The sequence below is a fragment of the Podarcis vaucheri genome (assembly GCF_965113315.1).
Source record: "Podarcis vaucheri genome assembly, chromosome: 1".
NCBI lineage: Eukaryota > Metazoa > Chordata > Lepidosauria > Squamata > Lacertidae > Podarcis > Podarcis vaucheri.
Genome location: NC_138759.1, coordinates 103,821,273 through 103,845,624, shown reverse-complemented (window position 1 = coordinate 103,845,624; position 24,352 = coordinate 103,821,273).

Below are 24,352 nucleotides of genomic sequence, written 5' to 3'. Positions count from 1 at the left end.
TGTTTGTCTTCAGCTTTCATAAGATATAAAACCCCTAAGTCCTCTCAGTCTTTAACTGCCCTTCCATTTTTAACAGATCTCTTATTTCAATATATTTCGTGGTAGGTGAAAAAAATGAGACTATATTATGCCAAACAACAACAATAACAATTAGCAGAGCCTTGCTTTTGTTGTGTTTTCCTAATGCAGATGGCAAATGCCTTTAACAACAAGAAAGCTTGGGTTGGAATAAACTGTGTAAATAGTTGAATAGGAAGAAGTGTTGCAAGACAGCAATTTGCCAGAGTAAGGACAATTGAGACCCACATGCCGTAAAAGATAATACCCTTATATGAATTGGCATGTGTTAGCTATTATGCAATTGTTCATTTCCCACAGATTCCTTTTTATAGGAAACTTTGGAAAATCCCCGAAGAACTGACCAAGTCATTTAACCACAACAGGTTTCCTTTCAGTATTGGCTGGGAGTGGGCGATGAGTATTTTCATTTTGTTTTTGAAGCACCAGTGGGTTGTTTTTCAACTGTCAAGATTAGCAGCTTGGGGCCCTGCCACGAGGGTCATCTGAAGTGGCAGAGGATGGCAGCTGTGCCTCTCTTGAGCATGTCAGCTGTGTGCATTTTTGCCATGCTCTGTGTGTGTGTGTGTGTGTGTGTGTGTGTGTGTGTGTGTATGCATTTGGCTTGCCAACTGCATTGGGGCTGGTCTGCAGCATTCCTCTAACTAGGAGCAGACGACGTTTCATGCAATCAAGCATTTTCATCCCGGGCTGATGCAAGAGGCACAGGGGATATTCATTTTGTTGTTGTTCCTGCTGCTCTCAAAGCAAAGAGCATTCCCATCTCTGAGCTGGACACAGAACCCTTTTTTCCCTAGCAGCTGAGTACTCTTTCCTAGTTGGCACCCTTGGCCATTTTTGTTGTTGCTGTCACAAATATTTAATGCTGATATTTTTGGCAAGCCGTTTTTCCCCCTCTTGAGTGGAAAGAGGGAGATCTGAGTTTCTTCCACAATTCTGGTCTGATTCTTTTTAAAAAATGGTATTACTCCTGCATAGCTTTCCTGACTAGCTAACAGCTGGCCTACAGCCCTGAAATGTTCTCTTCGTCCTGAGTGACGCCATCAGCGGACCTAGGTATTCTCAATGGTGCCTCATTAGACTGACTCAGCTGTGGGGGTGTGGAAGGAACCAAAGAATCCTTATGCAGCAATCACATATTTAAGGTCTTCCTTCGTTCCTTCCTGCCTTCCTTAAGAGGAACATTTATGTAGTGGAGGAGTGAGAACCTTTGACCTGCAGAAGCTGTTGGCTTCCAGCTCCCATCTACCCCAGGGATAGTAACATAAGAGCCCATCTAGTCTAGCATCCTGTTCTCACAATGGCCAACAAGACACCTATGGGAAGTCCACAAGCAGGACATGAGTGCAACAGATGGGAGTTGCGGTCTCAAAGCCTCTGGAGAGCCACATTTCCCTACTCCTACTTTAGAGACTGATCTATAAACCAGGGAAGTATTTGATGACATGCAGATGGGGAGGCTGAACTCACCCAACCTTATTGTTATTGTTGGTATTGGTCTGTCTCAAGAGACAATGGAAGAGTGCACTATTGGGGGTATAGTCAAACTGTTGGAGAGTTACAGCTCCTGCTGTGTCTGTAGAGATTGATACGGGAGAGACCCTTTTGGTTGCAGGCGGGGCAGATGAAGGCATCCAGATGCACTATGGTGTTTCATCTCTCTGCACTCCTCCCAGTGGTCATTTCTCTGCTGATCCCTGCTGTGGATGCACGACCTGGCTGGCTGTCTCTGGCCGTGGTGGTTGTCTGCAAGGGATTCCCACACAGCAGGGTTAATGTTGCCAGCCTTCATGTTACGTTTGCAGAAATCTTCATAACACATAGTTGTGAACGCATAGTTCATAACACATAGTTGCTTCATAACACATATTTATTACATAGACCAACTACTTAAGTTGGCCCCAGAATCTTATGGTGCTTTACCATGCAATCCTAGGCATCTCTACTCAGAAGTATAACCCATTGACTTCACTCAGGTGAATGTGCGCGGGATACAGATTGCAGCCTTCACCTCATTCCTTAGCTCATAAACTCCAATCACCATAAGCAACTGCTCGTACATGCTAAAGAATGTGTGAAGGGCTTGTTGGAGTTAGGCTCCCACTCTTGGGTGGACAACCTCTCCCCAGGTACATCAGTGCATGCATATGGTCACATCTGATGTGTGCCCAATATGTGGCTGCCAGGAGCACAACTGGTATGCAGGTCAGCAAAAGGGGGCCTGGCCACCGCACACAAGTGCAGTTGCCCCATGATGTGTGAATGTTGTTTGCCTGAACACCACTAGTTTCAGTAGAAGTAGCCCAAACTGCATAGTCAAGGCAATATCCATTGTCTTTTTTATGGCCGTGAAAAAATGTGCAATAGACTGTTCCAGTGTGGTGTAGTGGTTAAGAGTGGTAGACTCATAATCTGGTGAACCAGGTTTGATTCCATGCTCCTCCACATGCAGCTGCTGGGTGACCTTGGGCTAGTCACACTTCTTTGAAGTCTCTCAGCCCCACTCACCTCATAGAGTGTTTGTTGTGGGGGAGGAAGGGAAAGGAGAATGTTAGCCGCTTTGAGACTCCTTAGGGTAGTGATAAAGCGGGATATCAAATCCAAACTCTTCTTCTTCTTCCGTGCTTATTTTTCCAAGCTGAAAATCCCTTCCATAAACGCAGGAGGCAACGGCTACAAGTTACCAGTCTCTGCAGCCACAGCAGGCATTGTGATTCTCCAGCAGTTTGCCTTCACTCTCAAAGACGCACTCAAGTCGGGTACCAACAAAAAACCAGGGTTCCACATGTGCAGCCCCAATCAGATTATTGCCAGCAAGCAGGATATCATTGGAAAGGGAATATAGACCTTCAAATTGTCCTTTCCCCAACAAGTGATGGTGCTATTTTAATACAATCTTGCTGAGACTATAGCCATGTTCTGGCATTCACCTGACCACACATGGTCATAAAACAACCCCATTTCTCAATCTTGTGTGACTTGTGAGTGCACAGCACCAACTTCAGGTCACAACTGTTAACTTTAGGAAATGCAGGCATTGTCATGCTCTGATCATGCTCACCAACCTGGGCAAAGTTAGTCATGAGATATATTAAGATTTTTCAAAAGTGCATAAAAATATAGTGATTTAGGAGGGGGGCTGTCTTTTTTTAGATGTTAATTTAAAAGATGAAAGAGATGGAGAGAGTCAAAGAAGTGCTCATGAAAATCATTTGCAGCAGAGGAAGAGGCCAGAGAAAGAAGGATAGAGATGTTTGACACAATGGCAGATCTTCTTAGACTTAACTAAAAGGAAAGAGAGAGAATAAGATGAGGAAGGAGTCCAGATTAGATGGGAAATCAAAAAGGGGAGATAAGAAGGGAACAAACTATGGAGAGCCTTCAAAAGTTACTTTCAGAAATGAATGGAAGAGACACAAAAGGCAGCCAGTGGAAAGAGCATAAGAGAACTTAATGCAAGAAGGAAACATTGTGTTGAAAATACATCAAATGGGCACATTAAGGAAAAAGAAAAGTGGGTGGGGTGGAAGGTACATGTGCTACAAATTGTTAAGACCTGAAATAATGGAATGGGTTGGTCAAAAAATAGAGAGTCAAAAGAAGTGTGCTGTGGTTAGAATTTCTGAAGGATACCAACAGATGAATTCTGGGAACTGTAGTTCATTAACAGTGCTGAAAGTTGCTGGGAGACACAGTGTAATTTCTGCTTGGTTGGTTTGCTGCAGCTGCAGCAGCAAAAAAAAGGGGGGGGAGGAGCAGGGAGCATGTTTTGCTTTCCACTCCAGACAAAAAACCCTGAACCATTGCAGGTCCCCTCTACCTCCATTGTGAAGGGTGGGGTATCTGCCTTCTCTTTCTCTCTGAATGCTGATTGTCGCTCCAGCTCCAGCTCCACCCCCACCCCCACCCCCCGGCAGCCCTGATCACTCGGATTAATTTATTGAACTGTGAAGGGAACATGAACCAAACTAGTTCATTTTGTAAAATGATAAATGTGAACGGGGTTGTTTCGGGATATGATGAACTTGATCTAGAATGAGTTCTTTTTTTAAAAAAAAAAAATGAACTTCCCAAGCTCTGAGTCCTCCATAGTTGTGCTTGCTATTTAATGAACCAGGAGACAAGTTTGTGGTATACCTAACAGAAAGGCAACAAGATTGGAAACAAGATCCCTTGTCACTCAGATAATTCCTTATCCATCAACAGTATGCATAACTACTAGCTAAATGTGAACAGTTTGGGAGAACATCCAGAGTTCTCTGTAGCTTCACCAGGGACATATATTAATGTGACAAGTGTAAACAATTTAAAAAAATAAATGATCACCAGGGAGGGCTTCCTTCAAGGAAGCATGACACTGGCGGGTTTGTCGGGAGGAATTCCTGTTATCCAGATACCCTATGAAGAAGGTGCCAGTTCAGGGATCTGGAAGTACATCTGCAGGTTCTGTCCCATCTGTTAAGACAATGGAGCTGCCATACAGTAGGTGGAATCCAGGGGGGATTTCTGATGCTTTGTCCTGGATCTTTGGCAAGTCAATCAAAAAAATGCTGCTTTGGGGGCATTTTTTATACCAAAAGCTCAACAACTTTTGAGGTATCCTGATTTTTACTTTTTGAAATAGGGCAACCCTACCTACTGCCAATCATTTGTTGTTCAGAGGGGGAAAGGCATGTATAAGAGTCGTTTGTCGTAAACCCAAACGTCTGATTTATTGGGTGATGATCTGCTGATCTGGTTTTTCATGGGATTTGAGCTCAGCCCATGACAGGAATGAACATTTATTTCTCATGTGGTAATAGATATTCATTTACTAGTATCAGAGCACAAGAACACCTGTTGGAATGACTCGTCAGGATCCAGTCATTTCCCTGAATGGGAGGAAAAGTGAATTCCCCAAATGTCTGCTTGGGTTAATCTTACCTCCTTGAACTGTCTGAATGGGATTATGCTAACTTTATTTTGGCATACTTAATCTCTGCTCTGCTCTGCTTTATAGTGGCACACCATAAAGTTTACAGCACTGGTCTCTAATGAATTTCTTTAAAAAGAAGAAGAAGGGTATTTTATTGCCTCCCTGAAATAAATGCTATCTTACATGGCAAGCATTACTGCCCAATACATATGCATATGCTGGCTGTTGTTGTTCATCTGTGAGAGGAAAGCACTTTGCACATGCCCCAGAGTAGTTGTATTATTGCTCTTCAGCTTCTAAGGCAGAATCCTGGAAATGACAATAAACTGCAAGGTGAAGCCTAGCTGAGATTAAGCCTTGTGAGACCCGTGTGGGGTTTGGACAGGGCTGCCACCTTTTTAAACTGATGGTGCTCATAGGTAACATTTTTTCCCCAAACACTCAGACCATTTCATAGCTCAGATTTCACTACAGGCAAGAGCTTTACCCTTCAGCAGTAAAATTTCCAGCCCTAATCAAGGCAAACAAGGAGTTAACGGAGCTCTTTAAAATAGATCAAATAGATTTCCAATCCTGTAGGGTTCCATCTACATACATCCCTTAATGTGCATTCATTTTACCGCTGGCAAAAGGGGGAGTTCGTACTCTTTTGTTTATCTGTTTAAACCTTTTTCTTATAACAAACTTTTGGGGTGGCGATAAAGAGGGTGTGTCATTTCCTACATTGTTTTGCATATCTTAAGATACATAATTAATCTGCTTCCTGAGTTCCTCTGTATCAGCTTTTCCCTGGTTATCCCTGGTTATATGTTACAGGCCAGTATCCGGAGCCCTGGAATTAATGATATTATAGTAGTGCAAAAATATTTGTTGTGATTCAAAATACATTTCCTTCAGCTGCTATATCTTTTTAAAAGGACTTCATTATTGTAGGAACTAAGGATCTCAGATGGTCAGTCACCTAACGGTACTTAAAATGTTCGTAGATTTTTTTGTGGTTGAATAATAACATCTGTTTTGATTTTTGAACCACAAAAGTGCATTTAATCTGGCCTTCCTTTATTTGAACTTTTCACATCTGCTTAGGCTTGGTTCCCATGAACTAAATCCCAGATCCCCCTTTCTTTTCTTTTCTTTTTTTAAATGGAGGAAGTTTACCTGTGCCGCTGTTGTCCCAGTTCCAAAGACAACTTTATAGGACTCCGATAAAAAATGTCAAAAGGAATTCTACACAATGCACAGGCCAAACTTTCACGCACAGGGAGTATGACTACAATTCCAGTTGATCCTCAATCTCAAGTCAGTGACCCACCGCACTTTAAAAAAAATACAGTTGAAGGAATTCAGAGAAACAATGCTGAGAAACTTCTAGTTTAAACATTCTTCTAAAGGCTGGAAGTTTAGCTAAGCAATCTACAGGCACAAACTTTGAAGACCAAGAGGGTATGAATCTTCACCATCCCATCTGCATTCTACTTCTCATTTTCTTCCAGCGAAATAAAATCAGGTTTTGAGGCAGTGGGTGGGATGGAGGAAAATATTTCAATATTGGAGAAGATTCCCAGAGAGGTTCAAAGCCTGTTGTTCACAAAAAAAGCAAAACAAAGTTGTGTGTATGTTTTGTGGGGCAGGGGTTAGTCTTATAATAACTGGAGAGATGTAAGTGCCCCTGAGGAATAATCCTCTGTGGTCTAAAACAAAGAAAGTAAGAAGAGCACATAAAGGTTCATCTAGTCTGGCATCTTGTGGCCAAAAGTGGTCAGCCAGGAGCATCCAGCAAGCCCTGTAGGCAGGGCATGAAGGCCACAGCCATTTCCTTTGGTTTGTGCCTAGCAGCTATCATTTAGAGGTATACTGCACCTAACTATGGAGGTTGCACTTTGCTATCACAGCCATCATAATCATAATTGACAGGAATGGAGAGGAGTGCCCACTCTCTGTTCTTCAAGTGGTGCTCCTGATTTCTCCCCCTGTCAGAAGAGCTCCTGGCCCTTTCAGTCTCAGATGCCAATAGGGATTGCTGCTGACTGCCTCTTCCGTATTCTCTGGGAGAGCTGAGTTCCAGTCCTTGACACTGTTACAAGCCAAATTTGGAGGACAGAGTGCAAGCAATTCCTGTGAATATCCCTGGGACTTCCGCTGTCCTGGGTTGGGAAGATCAGCACTCTTGTTAACTGGACACACCTTTGCACAACACATCCCATATGCGGCCCTGCGGAACTTTAAAGGGAACGTATTTTGCTTGCACTGGGGCCAGGTCAATAAAATCACTCCACCTGAAATGGTTTGACCGAAGGGTTTGGGAGTCTGGGACAGAAAAGATGTTATCTGCAGGCTGTCCTTGTTTTAAACTCAACCCCTTCTCTTTTTTCCTCCCCTCACACCGACTGTCATTGAAACTGCATCATGATAGAACAATCTGTGGGAATTTAACAAGTCAGAAATGGATTAAAAAGCACTTTATGACTTGTTAAAGAAACCCCCTTGTTCCTCAGAAGCATTTTTAGTATCTTATTAATGGCATTTGATCCGACTAACATATTGACTAGTCATTTGAATCAGGGATGAATCCTCCTTGATGGATCACAAAGGGAATATAAATTGAAACGAGGCATTTTTCCAAATTTCCCGTTTTTAAAAATAAACCCTGTACAGAACAATATACCTCAATCCATTTTTACTTTGTCTCGCAAAAGGCTGTCCTGAGGGTACCTTGATTTGAGCACCAAATGATCTCTATGTCCAAATGTGCCTTTTAACTAACTTAGGATGTGAAGATTGTTCAACCTGTAACATACCTTAAGCTTATGGGCTATGTGATCTAATGGGCACATGCACGTACAATACATAAACAAATGCCCCTCTTTTTTTCTCAAAGGCAAAAAATCCAAGATGCTTGACCCAAGAATTTGTTGGGGAGAGTGCTGCTGCAATCAGGGCCTGCTTTTGGGCTTCCCACAGGGATATGGTCAGCCACTGAGAACAGAACGCTAGACCAGATGGGCCATATGCTGTCAGTGGACTAAAGCACTAAGCTAGTCCCCTAAATGTTCCCAGTATTAAAGCCTGGCTCCTCCATCCCAAAACTCAGGAAGCTTCTACCTGCTTAGGGAGGGAGTCACAGTGCTCTGATGGGGTCCCAGTGCCCTCCTGCCACATTCCCTAAGCCTATCTGACTCTGGGAACCAGGCCATCTTTAGCAGATGTGGCGCCAGAGTGCACATATCCACTCACTGCCCCCAAATTACCATGGAGGCTTGGGAAGGAAGCTGCACACCCGCCAGCCATACAGTTGGCGGGGCGCAGCTTCCATCCTAAGCCTCTGAGGGAATCACTCTCCTCCCACGGAGGCTTGGGAGGCAAGCTGCACGCCCACCAGCCATATGGTTGGCGGGACGCAGCTGGCGGGTGTGCAGGGAAAGGGGAGGCACAGCTCCCCCAGTCACTGGGGTGCTCCTGAGAGGCTGGCGCCCTGGTACAATGAACCACTAAACCGTATGGGAAAGACGGCTCTGTTTGGGAAGGAGGCAGGGGAGCTGCACCATCCTGTCAGAGGCCTAACGTCTCTTTCCCAAAGCCTGGGGAGCTTAGGGAGGCCATGCCTGGTGTGATGCTCAAGCAGGCAACACCTCCCCTCCCTGTTTTCCTTGCAAACTTGCTGAAGGCTCCAAAGATGGTTAGCATTTTTTAAGCGATAAAGTGTTTGCCTTTTTTAATTAAGGCATGCACATTGTTTTTTAAAAAAAACAACAACGACACTGTGCTATTGTGCACTTAATTGACCACAATATGTTGTAAACATAACTTTTCTATGCACTAGAAGAAGAAGAAAAAAGTGTGACTTGCTTTATTCCGATATTCGCTTTATTGTAGGGATCTGGAACCAAACCGGCAAAACCTCCTTATTTATGTGTAATAAATAAGCTATCAAAGAAACCTACAAAATTCCCTCTTCTTCACAACTATTGGGTCTGTGTCCATCAAAAAGCTCTCCTGCTTCATGTGTTTGCTTTGTGACAGGACCGTCCACCCAATAGCCCTGCCTCAATATTCAATTCAGATTGTCACGGTGCAGCACAAGGGGAAAGCACGGGAGCTCGTGAAAGAATTAGTTCAAGGAATTAGCTCCAGGTGGCTTAAGCAAGCGAGACAAACCATAAGCAACAGAGGATGTAACCACTTCCTCCACTACCATGCAGTTTCACAAGCATCTCTGGCCTGGGAGTGGGAAGGAATCCCTGCATAGCGCAAGCTATGTACACCTGAGCATCTATCCCACCCAGACATTTCCAGGCATTGTTATTGGATGCAACACCATGTATCACACAATAAGCCATTTATTTGAAGAACGGAGACTAACCTGTGCTTTGGCTAATAGAAACACAGTCTGGCCACAGATAACCTGGAGGAGGCACTGACGAAACCTTGAGCAGTGGCTCTACTCATATTAAATTTACTATGCATAAGGAGTTAGAGCAACATGATACAATGTTTGATGCTGTTGTGATGTTGCAGGAGCATCAAAGCAGTAAAGGGGTGAAGCCATCGTACTGCAATGGTTCAGAATTCCAGAGTCTGGCAAACTAAAGTTTAATATGGGGGGGGGGACCAGGGATTCTTTCATACTAATTTAAGTATACATTTGGTTAGAGTGTTGTGCTGATAATGCCAAGGTTGAAAGTTCTAGCCATGTACGGGGCAGCTGCAAATTCCTGCGTTGCAGGGGGTTGGACTAGAGATGATCTTCAAGGTCCCTTCCAACTCTAGAGTTCTATGAGTCTTCCATTTCTAGTGAGAGAAAAACAGGAGCAGTACCTCTGAAGCACCCTATAGCACAAACTAATGGTGCTGTGAAGTAGGAAGGGGGTGGAAGGAACGGTCTCTCTGCCGAAGCTTTGTAGCCCAGATCACAGCCTGTGTCTATTTATGCAACACAATCCTTTGGGAGCAGCTTAGACGATTAATATTCCTAAATGGCATTTTTGGGTTCTTTCAGAGCAACTGAAACCGTATGATCTGGCCACACGATTCATGCCAAGCCAAATCTCTCAAACTTGACAGTGTCAGGCCTCTGGGTGGGAACATCATTTACAAAATAAAAGAGACATATTTCAAATAAAAGTGCTGGCAAACACAAAACCTTCCAAATGTCTTGCAAATTCTCTCTCTCTCTCTTCATGGATTAATGACCCTACACAGGAACAGGACACTTTGCTACTTAATCCTACCCATGTCTCTGCAGCTCCCACTCTCACCAAAGCGGTGATGGTGGCAACTTTTTCTTCTTCAGATCAAACAGGAACTAAAGTCTGGGAAGATTTAACAGCAGAATAAAAACAATACTTCCAGGGGGAGTGAGGGAAGGCAAATAAAAATGTTAACCATCTGCAGTCCTTACTGCCTCTGTTCTTTTCTGTTTTATTTGACGTTGTATCATCAGCATTAAGACATTCCCCTTCCCTTCCCTGCCCTGCTCTTCTTGCTTCCAGCTTTTCAAACTATCATTCCCCATTAAGGAGCAGTCGGGCACACAAAGAGTTCCAGGGAATCTTCGCTTAGGTAAATAAAGTCAACAGGGATGTCGTGGGCAAATATTCCAGGCTCTTCCCCATAGGTGGAAGTGAGGCCAAGTGTTCACCTTAAGGGAGCTGCACTGTAGCCCCACCCCTAAAGCAGAATGGGGGTAATGCTCACTCTGAATTGGTTTTGTGACACAATCTCATAATGAAATCTGATTGGCTACATGGTGTCATAATAAAAACAATTCAGTGTGAAGGATGGAAGCATTGCCATCATTCTAAACTGAAGGCAACAGATTCATGGAGGCAAATCTGCCTGGTTACATAGTGTGGTGATGTTACCACATTAACTTTGCAGTCCCTGATTGGACAGAATGATGTGAGTGAGAAGACGAGAGCCAATTAAAAGATTCCATGTTTAAAGTATGGTGAACATTGGTACAGCCTATTTTGCTTTGGGGCAAATGTTTTGTGGTGTAAAGTTTTTTTGGGGGGTTGTTGTTTTTTGCATCAAACTCATTATGTCATAAGCTGATGTCTTATTTAAAAGCAACAACCCAACAACACACGGAGCTGGGAATTGAGGTAATCTGCTGTTTGCAGTTTTGTTGGACAAATCATCTCCATGGTATGTGCTTATGACTTCAGGGTATGTTCATGTGGGGGCTAATTAGGGCTACAGTGATAGAAAGCCTCAGAAGACAGTTACAAGGGCCTTACTGTTACCACACTTGCCCCTTTCACACCTCTCTCTGCCTGAACACACCTTCAAGTCATAAACACAGACATGATTCATACATTACCAGAATAGGGTGTGAGAGAGAGCTGATTCCATGTTGCATGACAATCCTGAAATTTCAGAGGAACCACATCGGTCACAAACTGATATGGCTCCTTCCCATGGTTCAATTTCCCAGTCTCCAAGATGTGAATATGATACCAGGAGGTGGTTATTATGGACATTGCTTCTCTCTGAGATGAGCCCAGGCTGCACAATAGATTCCCTTTTGCCTCACAGGCATTCACAGAGATCAATGCTCTATAGCAGAATCATCCTGATTTTACTCCTTTTGAGTATACAACAGTACTTAGCCTAATGGCTAGTACAGCTCTAAGTATATGATTTCCCATGTCAATTGTTGACTGGCACTCTTGGCCAACGGTTTTGAAGTTCCGAATCACTGTGTTTCAAAGTTTCAAGACCATCAGACTGTTGGCTGTCAGTGCTTCTGTGCGTTCAAAACGTCAAAATGTAATCCTCTAACGTTTTGAATTTTACAATATCCATATGTCACAGTCTTGAAGTTCAAAAGCTTTTGGATCTGAGTTGAATTTAAAGGTCCATATTTATTATTTGACCCAAGTTTCTGAAGTCAACTTTTTACAGAATTTCTCATTTGTTTTAGACTCATTTTAGTAACTTAGATCAACTTGCTGTGGCCCTTTGAGCCCCATTCCCCAAAGTTTCTTAAAACTGTAGTAAAGGCCTTTGCAGTCCTGCAGTTGCTTGGTCTGACGCTGACTGATTTCAGTGCCTGCTACAAGACAGTGACTTGGCCTTTGCTCAGCTGCCTGGTGCTATTTAATATGGTGCCGTTTTGAAGCTCCAGCTATCAGCTCTTGGCTCTAGTAACCTGCTTTCTGACTTGATTTGGCTTCCTGGTGGTGCTTTTGAATTTCTGGTTTTCTGAAATGGGACTTTGTGCCCAGACTCTTGACCTAGGTCCAGCTTGACCACCTTGATCTAAACCCTGACGCTGGATCCTGACATTATCATGAATTTGCCTGCTCTAGTTCAAGATTACTTTTTCATCTCAACTGTGTATTTAGTCCATCTCTTTGATGTTTCCAAGCCACTATTTCCTTTGCCGTCACTTTTATCTCTGTCCTGGCACTCTTCCTTGCAGCATCCTCTTCCCCAGATGGTCTCCATCTCCCCTTCAAAAGTGCCCAAAATATTCCAGTTTCCTCCTCTTGATCTTTGCACAGCAACACACATCTTCATCGTGTGATGAGCTGGAGTCCCAGGATATTTTTTTCTCTTTGCGGTCTTCTTGCGTCTTTATGTGAGCCTCTCCAAAACTGCTGGAAACAGACAAAAGTATCGGTTCTTCGTGCTGGTTCTTTGTGCTATATGAGGCACTCATCATAAAGATATCTATAATGAGCAACTATAGATGGGGGCCAAGTAGACTCCAAGTGAAGGTTTGAATTTCATTACTCGGTTTTGTCACAAAGCCCTTTTTTTCCCCTTGTTGGAGGTCTAGAAGAGTCTCTTATCGAAGGCCCACAAGGCTCGCCTGCACAGATTCACAAAGCCTTATAGCAGCTTCGCTGACCATTGTACCAAACACCTGCTAATTGCACACCAGAGCAATGGCACTATCAGCATGGATGGTAGAACCTGTCCAACAAGGCAAGCTGTAGGTGTGCAAAACACCATACAAAGTAAGCACGGAAGCTTGAACTGTGTTATAAAAGCAGAACTCCAGTTGTTAACACTTGTCCACAAGAAAGCAGATGAAAGGTATAATCCAGCTCTTGTAGATTTCAATGGCAAAAGGTCAAAGGATTTTGATGGATGTGACCTTCACGAGAAAGTCAGTTCTTTTATATGTTCACTCAGAAGTAAGTGTGCATAGATTTGCAGTCTCATTGCCTTCTTACCTACGACACCATAAATTACACTTGGAGTTCTATGCTGATTGAGAGGAAGACACATGACTTTGAATGAAGTGCATGCAACAATACTGTACCCATTTAGCTGGGAGTCGCGGGTGGCGCTGTGGGTAAAAGCCTCAGCGCCTAGGGCTTGCCGATCGAAAGGTCAGCGGTTCAAATCCCCGCGGCGGGGTGCGCTCCCGCTGCTCGGTCCCAGCGCCTGCCAACCTAGCAGTTCGAAAGCACCCCCGGGTGCGAGTAGATAAATAGGTACCGCTTACCAGCGGGAAGGTAAACGGCGTTCCGTGTGCTGCGCTGGCTCGCCAGATGCAGCTTTGTCACGCTGGCCACGTGACCCGGAAGTGTCTCCGGACAGCGCTGGCCCCCGGCCTCTTGAGTGAGATGGGCGCACAAACCCCAGAGTCTGTCAAGACTGGCCCATTCGGGCAGGGGTACCTTTACCTTTACCTTTAAGGGCCACTGAATTAAATGGAACTTACTTCTTTGTAGTCATATGTAGGATTGTACTCTCACAACTTGTTAAAATTGCATATGAGATACATTTTATTTTTATTTATCAGTACATATCATAACAATAATCCCCTACTTTTCACACTGAAATCAATTGGACTTAACTTTAGGCTGCAAACTTAGGCATGTAATTGCCTTTCTGCAACAGAGGCCAAAGGTGCATCTGGTCCAGAATTCTGCTTATTTATTTATTTTGTTCCAAAGGCATTAAGAATGTAATGGGGAAATGTGGCATGATACGAAACTTTAACACATGGCACGATAAAAGTCTGTAATTTTATCAGCAAAAGTTGCTTGTTGTTTACTGTGGTAACAATTGCTGTCTCAAAAGGTATCTTCTGTACCATGAAAATAAATAAAAACAGTATTTAAAAAGAAGAAGAAGAAGAAAGAAGCTAGGTAGCTGCCTTACACAGAGTCAGACCCTTAGTGCATCTAGCTCAGTATTGTCTACACTGCCTGCCAACAGTTCTCCAGGGTTTCAGATTTGGGTTGTTGCCAGCCCTACGTGGAGAATTCTGTCTCATTGGTCATCAAAAGGCCGTGTGTAGGTCATATTATAATAACCATGGCCTAATTGCCCCCCCCCAAGTATTAAGTAATTAGAAGTGCATTGTCCTAATCACAGGTTGCCATGGTAAGTGTCTGAAAACAGATCAGTATTCCACAAAGTTGGCTAATCCATTTCTAATAACTACTGATGATTACTTCTGAGTATACATGTTTAAAAACAGCTTGTTTTACTTTAGGCATTCTGTACCACCACTTCATCTACTGGAGGTTCTGCAAATATATTGAGATTTTAAACATCCAAATTCAGAAATAACAGGGAGTTGCTCAGAAATAATTAGACCGAAATAGTTGCACTGAAGAAAAAAATGGAGCAGTTACAAACATTGATTTGGAGCGGGTTTCCCTCCTGCCCCCATGTAAACCTTTAAATTTAAGGCGCGACTTCAAAATGAATAGCACAAATAGCAGAGCTTTAGGGTTCAGCCTCAGTTGCCGTCAGTTCTTTTCCGGCACTCCCCTAGGTGCTGTCATTTCCAAATCACAGTATAAAGTGCCATAGTGTTTTGCCATGCTGGTAAAACAAAGGCTTTATTTGAATAAATATGTGTGAAAATGTTGCAAACAAAAACCATCTCTGCAGGCAGTACCTGATTGGCTCTCGGGAACCTACTTGAGTGTCATATCAGAGCTCAGCAGGACCATTTCCTCCAATATCACAGCATTCCTCACAAGGAGGTGGAGGCCAGTTGGGGGCGATTTCCTCTTTGTTGTTCTTTTACTTTTATTTGTTATTGTTAAGAGGAGGGTGGATGAATTATTTTTTTTACAAAACCCAATTACTCGGGTTGGAAGACAATGTGCTGCCTTGGATGTTGTAATTTTTTGCAGTTTGTTTTTTCCTCTCTTTCCTCAAAAGGGTATTGATCGAGCTGGTGGTTATAACTAAAAAGCGTTGTGTTAATTCTGGATGTATTTTTTAATTTTTTGCATTAACATCCACCTCCTACCCAGACCCATTGTGGTTATCATGGTGAAATGTAACACAAAAGTAGAATATTGGGTTTTTTAAAAATATATTTATCAGTCATGGGCAATCTCAGAAAGAAAATGCAGCATGAAATATTGAGTCCAGAGGTTCCAAGAGGATATCCTATATCTGGAATACTGTATGCAGATTGGACCGTCCAAGAAGACACAAATTAGCATCAAATTTACTTTGTGTCACTTGCAAATTTGTACCCTCTGCCTATTTTCAAGCAGGACTCCTGGTCACCCTGAGTACACACACTTTAAAAGCTGTCCCTTTAAGGCCTCTGTAGATAGCAGAACTTCAGCAAGTGCTCCTGCTCACCATTTCCAGCTAAGCTTCTGAAAAGTCTTTCACCATTCCTCAAAGCTCCTCTGCTGCCTTATTTGAAACAGAACCCACAGATATGTTTCGAACTTCACTCTAGGAGAAATTTCAATGTCAACTCGTTTTCCTTTGTGGGCCACAACGATCTTGAGCGTTACAGTTTCCAAAATATAAAGTCTCGGTTAATATAATTAGCCTTGCTTTATTTCTCCACAAATCACCACTGAAAGGAAGATAAGCCATAGAGTATTGTGCTATACTGAACTATCGTTAAAGGTTTTCTTTTTTCTTATCTTTTATTAATTTTCTGCAATCTCCTATATCAGTCACAATGCCACGATCAGCCTCAAAAATCATGCAAAGCACGGGAAAACTAATAAGAATGAATGTATCTTTCGTAGCAAATCATCAGACATGGATCTGAAATTATAAAAGTGTAATTTCAAGACACTTGTATGAAAAAGCAAGATTTTTTTTGGTGTTAATTCAATTTCTGACTCATTAAACCCATTTAAAAAAATGTATCAAAGCAATTATTTTAAAAAGCAGCTACAGGAGGGAGAGAGTAAGGAACAACAAATGGGCTGCCTGAAAATGAATGAATAAGAAGAGCAATTTGTAGCCCACAATCAAGGCTCCCAATACACTCTGGAACAACTTTTCCCAAGCAGGTTCCTGCCAAGGATTGCTCTGGCTTGACCACTGGCCCCGAGGTTAATGGGAACTGGCTCCAGACTGACATCAAGAATGTCATTTTTAGTGCATTCAATGCTTATGGATGTATAACCTCCCTACAAACAAATCAGAATGTCAATAAACAGCAGGCATTGTCTAGCCTCCATATAAGCTTTTTGCAAGTAAAGCAGGATGAATTCTCAATAAATAGGTCACCCAATGGAATCACCACTTGGGAACTGAGAAGGTCTCAAAGAAGAATATAGTGGTACCTCGGGTTACATATGCCTCAGGTTACATACGCTTCAGGTTACAGACTCTGCTAACCCAGAAATAGTACCTCGGGTTAAGAACTTTGCTTCAGGATGGAAACAGAAATTGTGCTCCGGCGGCGTGGTGACAGCAGGAGGCCCCATTAGCTAAAGTGGTGCTTCAGGTTAAGAACAGTTTCAGTTTAAAAACGGACCTCCGGAACTTAACCCGAGGTACCACTGTAGTGGCTTTGCTCTTCTGCAGTACTCCTAGCATAGCAGTAACACTTGATATGGAAGTAACATGGCAGAGTTGGGGAAGATTATACTAGACTTGAATGGAATCCTTCTGCACCCAGCTCTCTGTTTGTGGAGGAAGTTGTATTGCAACCTTAGTCATTGACAATGACAAAGTATTGCAATATAAAATGCATATAAAATTGTCACACATACAGCACACATACAGATAAGATGATGAAACTTATTAGTTATTGATGTCTTTCACCATGGAAGCCTGAGACATTTTCCTGAAGTTCATCTTCCCAAACCTGTGGTTAAAGGTGGTTTCATGGGAATGTTCTGAGGTGATGAAGCCATCTCAGTTGATTTGCAGAAATGATAACAGTGGTGATTTCCCACCGCTCCAGCTCTTTCCTCCAGAAGGAGCCCAGGTGGGTGTGGCTAATTGCTCTGACATGTCACAAATATGTATTGGGTGCACATCTCACCACCTCATGTTCCATTCACATCTCCCCCTCCATTTTCTAGAAGGAAATGAATCATAATATTGAGACATGTCTGCTGGGTTAAGAGGTAGGAAATGACTCAGAAACAGTTGTGACTGGCCAGAAGTTCTTCACACGCCTCCTCTCCTCTCCTTAATACACCTAATAGATTTGTAGTGCCAAGCCTATGAGCTTGGAAAGTGAAAGATGGTTATCCAAAGACGGTATCAATGTTTCTGAATAGTGACTGCGCTACCTGTAGCAACTATTTATTTAATTATTACCCAGGATCCCAGAGAAAGCACAAGGTTGCAACTCTGTCTGTATGACTGGGGAGGATCTCTACATTAACCAAGAAAAACACTGTTGTGTGAGCACTACTCATCTTTCTCATTGTGTAGACCTCTGCCAGACAAGTAATCATTCTAAGGTGAAGGCGGGACTGGTGCAAGACATTCAACTTTCCTTAAAGCAAAATGCAAGATGACACCTCCCCCATTCCATAGACTACAGCTGACTAGGGAGCCTTCCACTGCAAATGAGTGCATCAGGCTAGCACAGGGGGCGCAGGGCAGGCTGCATGACACACAACTCTGCCCCTCAATATCTGCTGACTGAGGCAGTTGCCTCACTCTGCCAAACACTAGAGCCAGCCCTGGCTGGGGCAAAGAGGTGTAGGATGTAATCACCCCCTTATTATTCAGCATCTTCTCAGCCATTTACAGGCCTAAGAAACAATCACGGTGGTGTAATTTTGCCTTTCCGCTTGCCAAGAATGGGACGTTGCTTTAGCTGCCACGGAGAACTATGTTTATTTCTCCTGCATCCGTTAAAGCTGATCCATAGGAGGGGGCTATTAACCCACAGAAGTAGTGACTGGGATGGCAAGTGGAGTTATCGATTATACTCACACAGGCTCAGATCATTTATAAAGGTTTAAATTGTGGTGCAGTTCAACAGTTCTTAATCTGTTCTAGACTCGCATACGCAGAAGCATGTTCCATGAAATCCGGTTTTTTAAAAAATTCATCCACGTCAGCATCCTAAGATTGTAGCCATAGAGAGACTTGAAACTGAACTAAGGAATTCATTGTTCAGTTTATTAATCAAAGTTTACCTGCTTCATATTAAATGGAGACAAATTAAGTAGGCTACGAAGGTACTCACAAAACATCTGCTTACAAAATCAGGAGTAATGATAAACAAACTTGAGTTCCTTTGTGGTTGATTTTTCATCCAGCTGCATTTAATTATAAAAGAGCTATCAAAGAAGGCTCCCCATTAGCAGTTAATTCAGAATGACTTCAGAGGAAAATCCCAGAGCTTCCAATGATATCTCTCCAACAGCTTTCAGATCTCTGCAAGCAGATGAGAAGAATAGCATTAGACCAGTTATAACGATCAGCCCTTGTTTCATTTCAGTGGCATGAGACTTGCAATATCGTTCTATCAAGTAGGCGTTGTTTTATCAGAAATTCCCAGTCACATACATTGGAATTAAGTTATCAGTACAGTTGGGACTGCTGAATTTTCACTTGCTTCAAATCTTGACATGACATTGTGTCTGCTTCAACTTCTGCTCTTGCAAACTCTCACCTATGCTCTTGCTATAATTGTAACTGGCCCAGCAGCATGGAGAACAAACAAATGAAATGAAGCATGGAGTGCTGCTATGGTCTAAGTTGCCCCAGTTGAATTGCTGGGCCCATGGGTAAGACCAAGGACACAGGTTTCAGTAAGTAGGGATGGAAGGATCTGCCAATTGTGGTTCTTTATGTCCCATATTTTTCCAATAATATACTTGATTCTCCACATTTAACAGCAATTTGCAATTTCTTTTTCTTAAAAAATCCTCATGAAAATTTATCAGCATTTTAGTGCAAATTTCTCTCAATAAACACAATACTGCATTCAGTACTGACTGAAGCACACACTTGTACAAGCAATTTTCACAAGCATAATAAATTTTTGTATGCTATTTTCACTAATATTTTTATGCAGATTTCCCCCTAAAATAAACATTTTTGTCAACACTGGTTTGGGAACTGCATTGCAAAATTCGGGTAAGTGTTAATTTTGAAGGATGGCTGTGTTTTGCTTCTCATATTGTTTTGGAAAGTGCAGATTCTATAGATTCATCTTTAAATCCATACAGAATGGAATTTCTCCTCCATTCTGCGCAGTAAGGAATCTCTCTTCTCTGCCCTCTCACTGAGTTTGGTATTCCTAAATGATGAGATTTCTACAAAATGGTTCACCAAAGTTGCAAATTTCACTGGTGAACTGTACTAGATCCTTTGTGAATGTCACGGATCAAATCTAGGAGAGTTGTTCCTGTGTTCTGGTGGAGACTGTGATACAAAGGTTATCTTCCCACGCCGTGCACTACAACAATCCCTCCATCCTCCCAGTCATAACTAGCACATTAATAGGCACATTTCCAAAATCCTCAAACTTTTTCTTTTAAAAAAAATATTTGCTCACATTCAAAAAAGCAATCTGGGAGTTCAGCACAAGACAGGCATTTTAAGATTTAAAAAACACCTCTTAAAATGATGTACGGTGGGAATGCTGACATTAGCTGGAGGTGCATGATAACAACACTTCCCTCGGGGATGATCTGTGCCCACAAAACGGGGCCAGGATAGAAGATTTCAATGAGCTTGTGCAGACAATGACAATGCAAAGACAACAGAATGCTCAAAGCTGGCATAGAAAGAGCAAAAATATAATGTGATTGGATACTGGCACTATTAGCCTCAAGGCCAAGATTGGTGAGTTAAACTGCATAATGGTGGTAATGGGTTTTCAATGTAGAATCAGCACTTCTCATGCATACTGAATTTTGGAAGCATCTACATCACGTCATTGACACAAAAATGCCAGCCCATACCCACCAATTTAGTCTGGAGTTTTCCCATTGTGGGGAAAATCTGGGGAAGGGGTTTAACCCTCTTTTGTCAATGATCTATTTGTAACATCTGGACATCCCATCTGCATTATCAAGCCCCCATCTGCAAGCATCCTTAGTCAGGCACTCTAACTCACCCATTTTAGGCTGAGAACACGAATGTGACAGCAATATCAATAAGCAGAAGGAAATAGTTGTCCCCGCATAAGCAATCTACAGAATGGAGAGGACTGCTAGTGGAGCTGCTCTGTATGTCAAAGTAGGCTTTGAGTACAATAAATCTGAAACCTTAGGAGGAGTGTTTTAAGTCACAGAATCACTGAGGGACGTACTCTTGCCAAAACACTGGTGGTGATCTAGAGATAGAGAAAGAAATCAGGATGGTGGCCAAAAGTGGGGCGGGGGATGTTGTGATAGTGGGCGACTTCAATTAGCCTCACACTGACTGGTTAAAATGTACATTCAGATCATGACAAAGAGACAAAATTTTTAGATACAATAAATGATGGCGCCTTAGAACACTTAGTCATGAGCTGACAAGAGAAGAGGCGATCCTTGATTTAATACTTAACAGTGCCCAGGATCTGGTTAGAGATATGAGTGTTGCAGAATTGCTTGGGAACAGCAGTATCAAATTCAGCACATGTGTTAGTGGGAAATTGCATAAAAAGTCACTTTTAATTTAGAAAGAGAGGATTTCTCAAAACTGAAGGGATTATTTCGAAAGTAGTTGAAGGGTAGAATTCAGGAGGGTCAACAAGAGGGGAGCTCTTTTTCTGCAGTCATAGCTTTTGCCTCCCACAATAACCCCATTCTGAGGCACTCATAATACCAGTCTGAGTAGGTTGGAGTGCTACCACAGGCACTGATAAATTAATTAATGGTCTGTTGCACCCCTAAGAAAGACTTTTGAGGCTGTTTTCAGCCTGTGGGTGAGCAGTTTCCTGACTCTCTTGAAGTGGGTGACTTGCAGCTGCTAGGAGAATCTTAGGAAAGATAAACTAGAAAAATAAGCATACAGGCACAAAAACAAGCAGCTGCCACAAATGTTGCTGCCATCACTCCAGAATGGGGTAACACTCCAGAATGGGGTGACTGTGAGTCATTTCAGACTTATATTAAAACAGCTATAGTAGAAGCCCGGTTAAAATGTAGACTACAAATTAAAGAATGCCTTTTATTGGCATAGGCATGAGGTAGCCTCTGTGATTGCCTCCAGATGCTGCTAGACTTCCATTTTCATCAGCCCCAGCAGCATGGCCAAGGCACAGATATGATAGGTGCCATGGCCTGACTACAGCTTAAGGCACTCTGTGGGCTACTCTTGGCTTAAACTGATTTAACAGCTTTGACCCTATCTATAGAAAATGACTCTTGCTACTGACTTACACAACCTGGTTATATCCTCACTAGTCTACTGTGATGCATGCTGCATAAGGTGGCCTTCAAAGATGTTTGCAGGGGCCAGGCAATTGGAGAATGTAACATCTATTTTGTATCAGCAGTGCTTGTCACCAGTTTATTTCTGGTGCCAGTTTAAAATACTAAACTACCAGAACTGGGGAAACTCAGGCCTGGGGGCCACATGTGGTGGTCCAGGCCTCTCTTTGTGGCCCTTGGAAATATGGCCTATAAATATGGAAGTCAATAAATAGGATGACAGCACAAAGATCTAGCAGAGTTGACGAAGAATGGATAAGGTGGGTCTGGGAGGGAGACAGGCAAGAAGACTTCCTTTAGAAAGTTGAACTTTTGCCCATAAAAGGACAATTTAAAAAGAGCACTAATTCTGGCAAACAAATGAAAACTGAAGATAAGGCAAGAGCGAAAGAATGTGTGTAGCAGAATTTATGCTAGATGCATAAAAACAAGCAATAAAAGAATGCTCGCCAGGGAGTTAGTAGACCTTTCGACAGTGGGAGTGTGAAATGAGCCCTGAAGAAGAACAGGGAGAAGTGGAGAGGATAAATGTCTTTGTTGTATCAGCCATCACTGTGGACCTGATGTTGCCAAACTTTTTAGGCCCATGAGTCCAAATGCAACTGAAAGAAACTGTTGTGGGTACCCCTGCACATACACCAGAACCAAGCACACACAACTGTCTATTCTATTGACTACAAAAAATATACTTGAGGATCCTGCAGACACCAGGGAAGGTCTTTGTGCAGCTGCAGGGGTCATGCTGGCTATCACGGCCATACTGTTGTATCTGTTGAGGGCCTCTGATGAGCTATAAATGACAAGCAACAATATTTTAGAATTAAATGAATTAGCAATTCAACACAGTGCAAGAGGAGTCAAGAAATCAAATGTGAAATCGATGGCCAGAAGGTCCTGCCCTCCAGTCCCAGTCCTAGCCAGTACAGCCAATGGCCAGGGATAGGAGTAGCTGTTATCTAATAATAACTGCACGGCACCACACTGGCTACTCATGAATCAAGCAAATGCATGGAGGATAAGTCAACTGAAGGTCATGGAACATCCATATTGAGAGACAGAAAATTGGAGATACTTAATGAGGAAGAGCCAACGCCTTAATGCCTGTAGGCTTCCTGGAAGTCCCTGGCTGGTCACCGTTGAGACAGACCCTGGGTCTGATCCAGCAGTACTCTTCTTATAGTTAGCTAAATCATGCTTATGTTGAATTTCCCTGTGTTTGGTATTCTATGAGACCTGTTCAAGAGTGTTATTGCATCCAGATGATCTGAAACTGAAGTTTCTTCAAGTGAATGACATTGATGTTCTTGATGTTTTTAAAAGATGGGATATTGCATCTTACGTACCTGCTCTAGGGATAAAGGGACAGGATCATAACATGGTCTTCCTTTCCCGTTTTTGTTTATATAAATATCCATCCGGAGCTATGTGTGATGGGTTGAACATGTGGCATTCATTTTCCCTTGGAGAGTGGATCAAACAACGCTGCCAATATCTATCGTTCCCTTCATAACAATGTGCATAGTGGTTTCAATGTAGCCTTTCCACCAGCTGTCTTCACGTGGAATATTACTGCTCTGTGCAGGGCATGGAATCTTCAGCAGCAAATGAAAGAATGGCCTTTCATAACCCAGTACATCACTGGGAAGAAATCTTTATTGAGTACAGCAGCCTTATCCATTATGTTGTCCTTATAGAAGTTGTTGGACTACAACTTCCATTAGGCTGGAGCTGTTGGGAGTTGCAACCCAAACATATAGAAGGTGTTGGGCTGGGGAAAATGGAATACTTAGTTAAAATATTTTTGGAGTGTTCTGCTTTCAAAGGTATGGGACGGTGAACATTTGGAGCCTTACCTGGAGATGCCAGTGACAGGACCAAGGAATTTCTTCTGTATCACTGATCAGCTGTAATCAAATCACATATGTGGCTCCATTATTCCTCCTTATGAGGAACGGCTAAGGGAGCTGGGCATGTTTAGCCTGGAGAAGAGGAGGTTAAGGGGTGATATGATAGCCATGTTCAAATATATAAAAGGATGTCACATAGAGGAGGGAGAAAGGTTGTTTTCTGCTGCTCCGGAGAAGCGGACACGGAGCAATGGATCCAAACTACAAGAAAGAAGATTCCACCTAAACATTAGGAAGAACTTCCTGACAGTAAGAGCTGTTCGACAGTGGAATTTGCTGCCAAGGAGTGTGGTGGAGTCTCCTACTTTGGAGGTCTTTAAGCAGAGGCTTGACAACCATATGTCAGGAGTGCTCTGATGGTGTTTCCTGCTTGGCAGGGGGTTGGACTCGATGGCCCTTGTGGTCTCTTCCAACTCTATGATTCTATGATTCTATGATTCTATGATTCTATGATTCCATTATAAGGTGGCATGACTTAATGACCATAAAGTTCCTTCTGATCCATAGACTTTGTTTTCATGGGAGGGGAGAAGTCCACCTTCAAGAGGACTTTGGGAATGGTGCCTTCCATCCTTATTCTAGACTCATGCATTTGCACACCAGCCCCATTCCCAAATGTGGGGGAAGGGCAAAATGTAATCCTTCTGGCAAAAACATGTGTTGCTAAAGTTAATGCAGGAGCAGACAGCACCAGTACTATTTTCATAAATATATACTAAAGTAGTATTTATTTTTTGTGCATATTACCATATTTACTCAAATCTAATGCTCAATTTTTTTGGCCAAATTACATTGTGAAAATTAAGGCACATGTTAGTTTTGATGGTACATTGACAATTGAGGTGCACATTACATTTGGTCGCACATTAGAC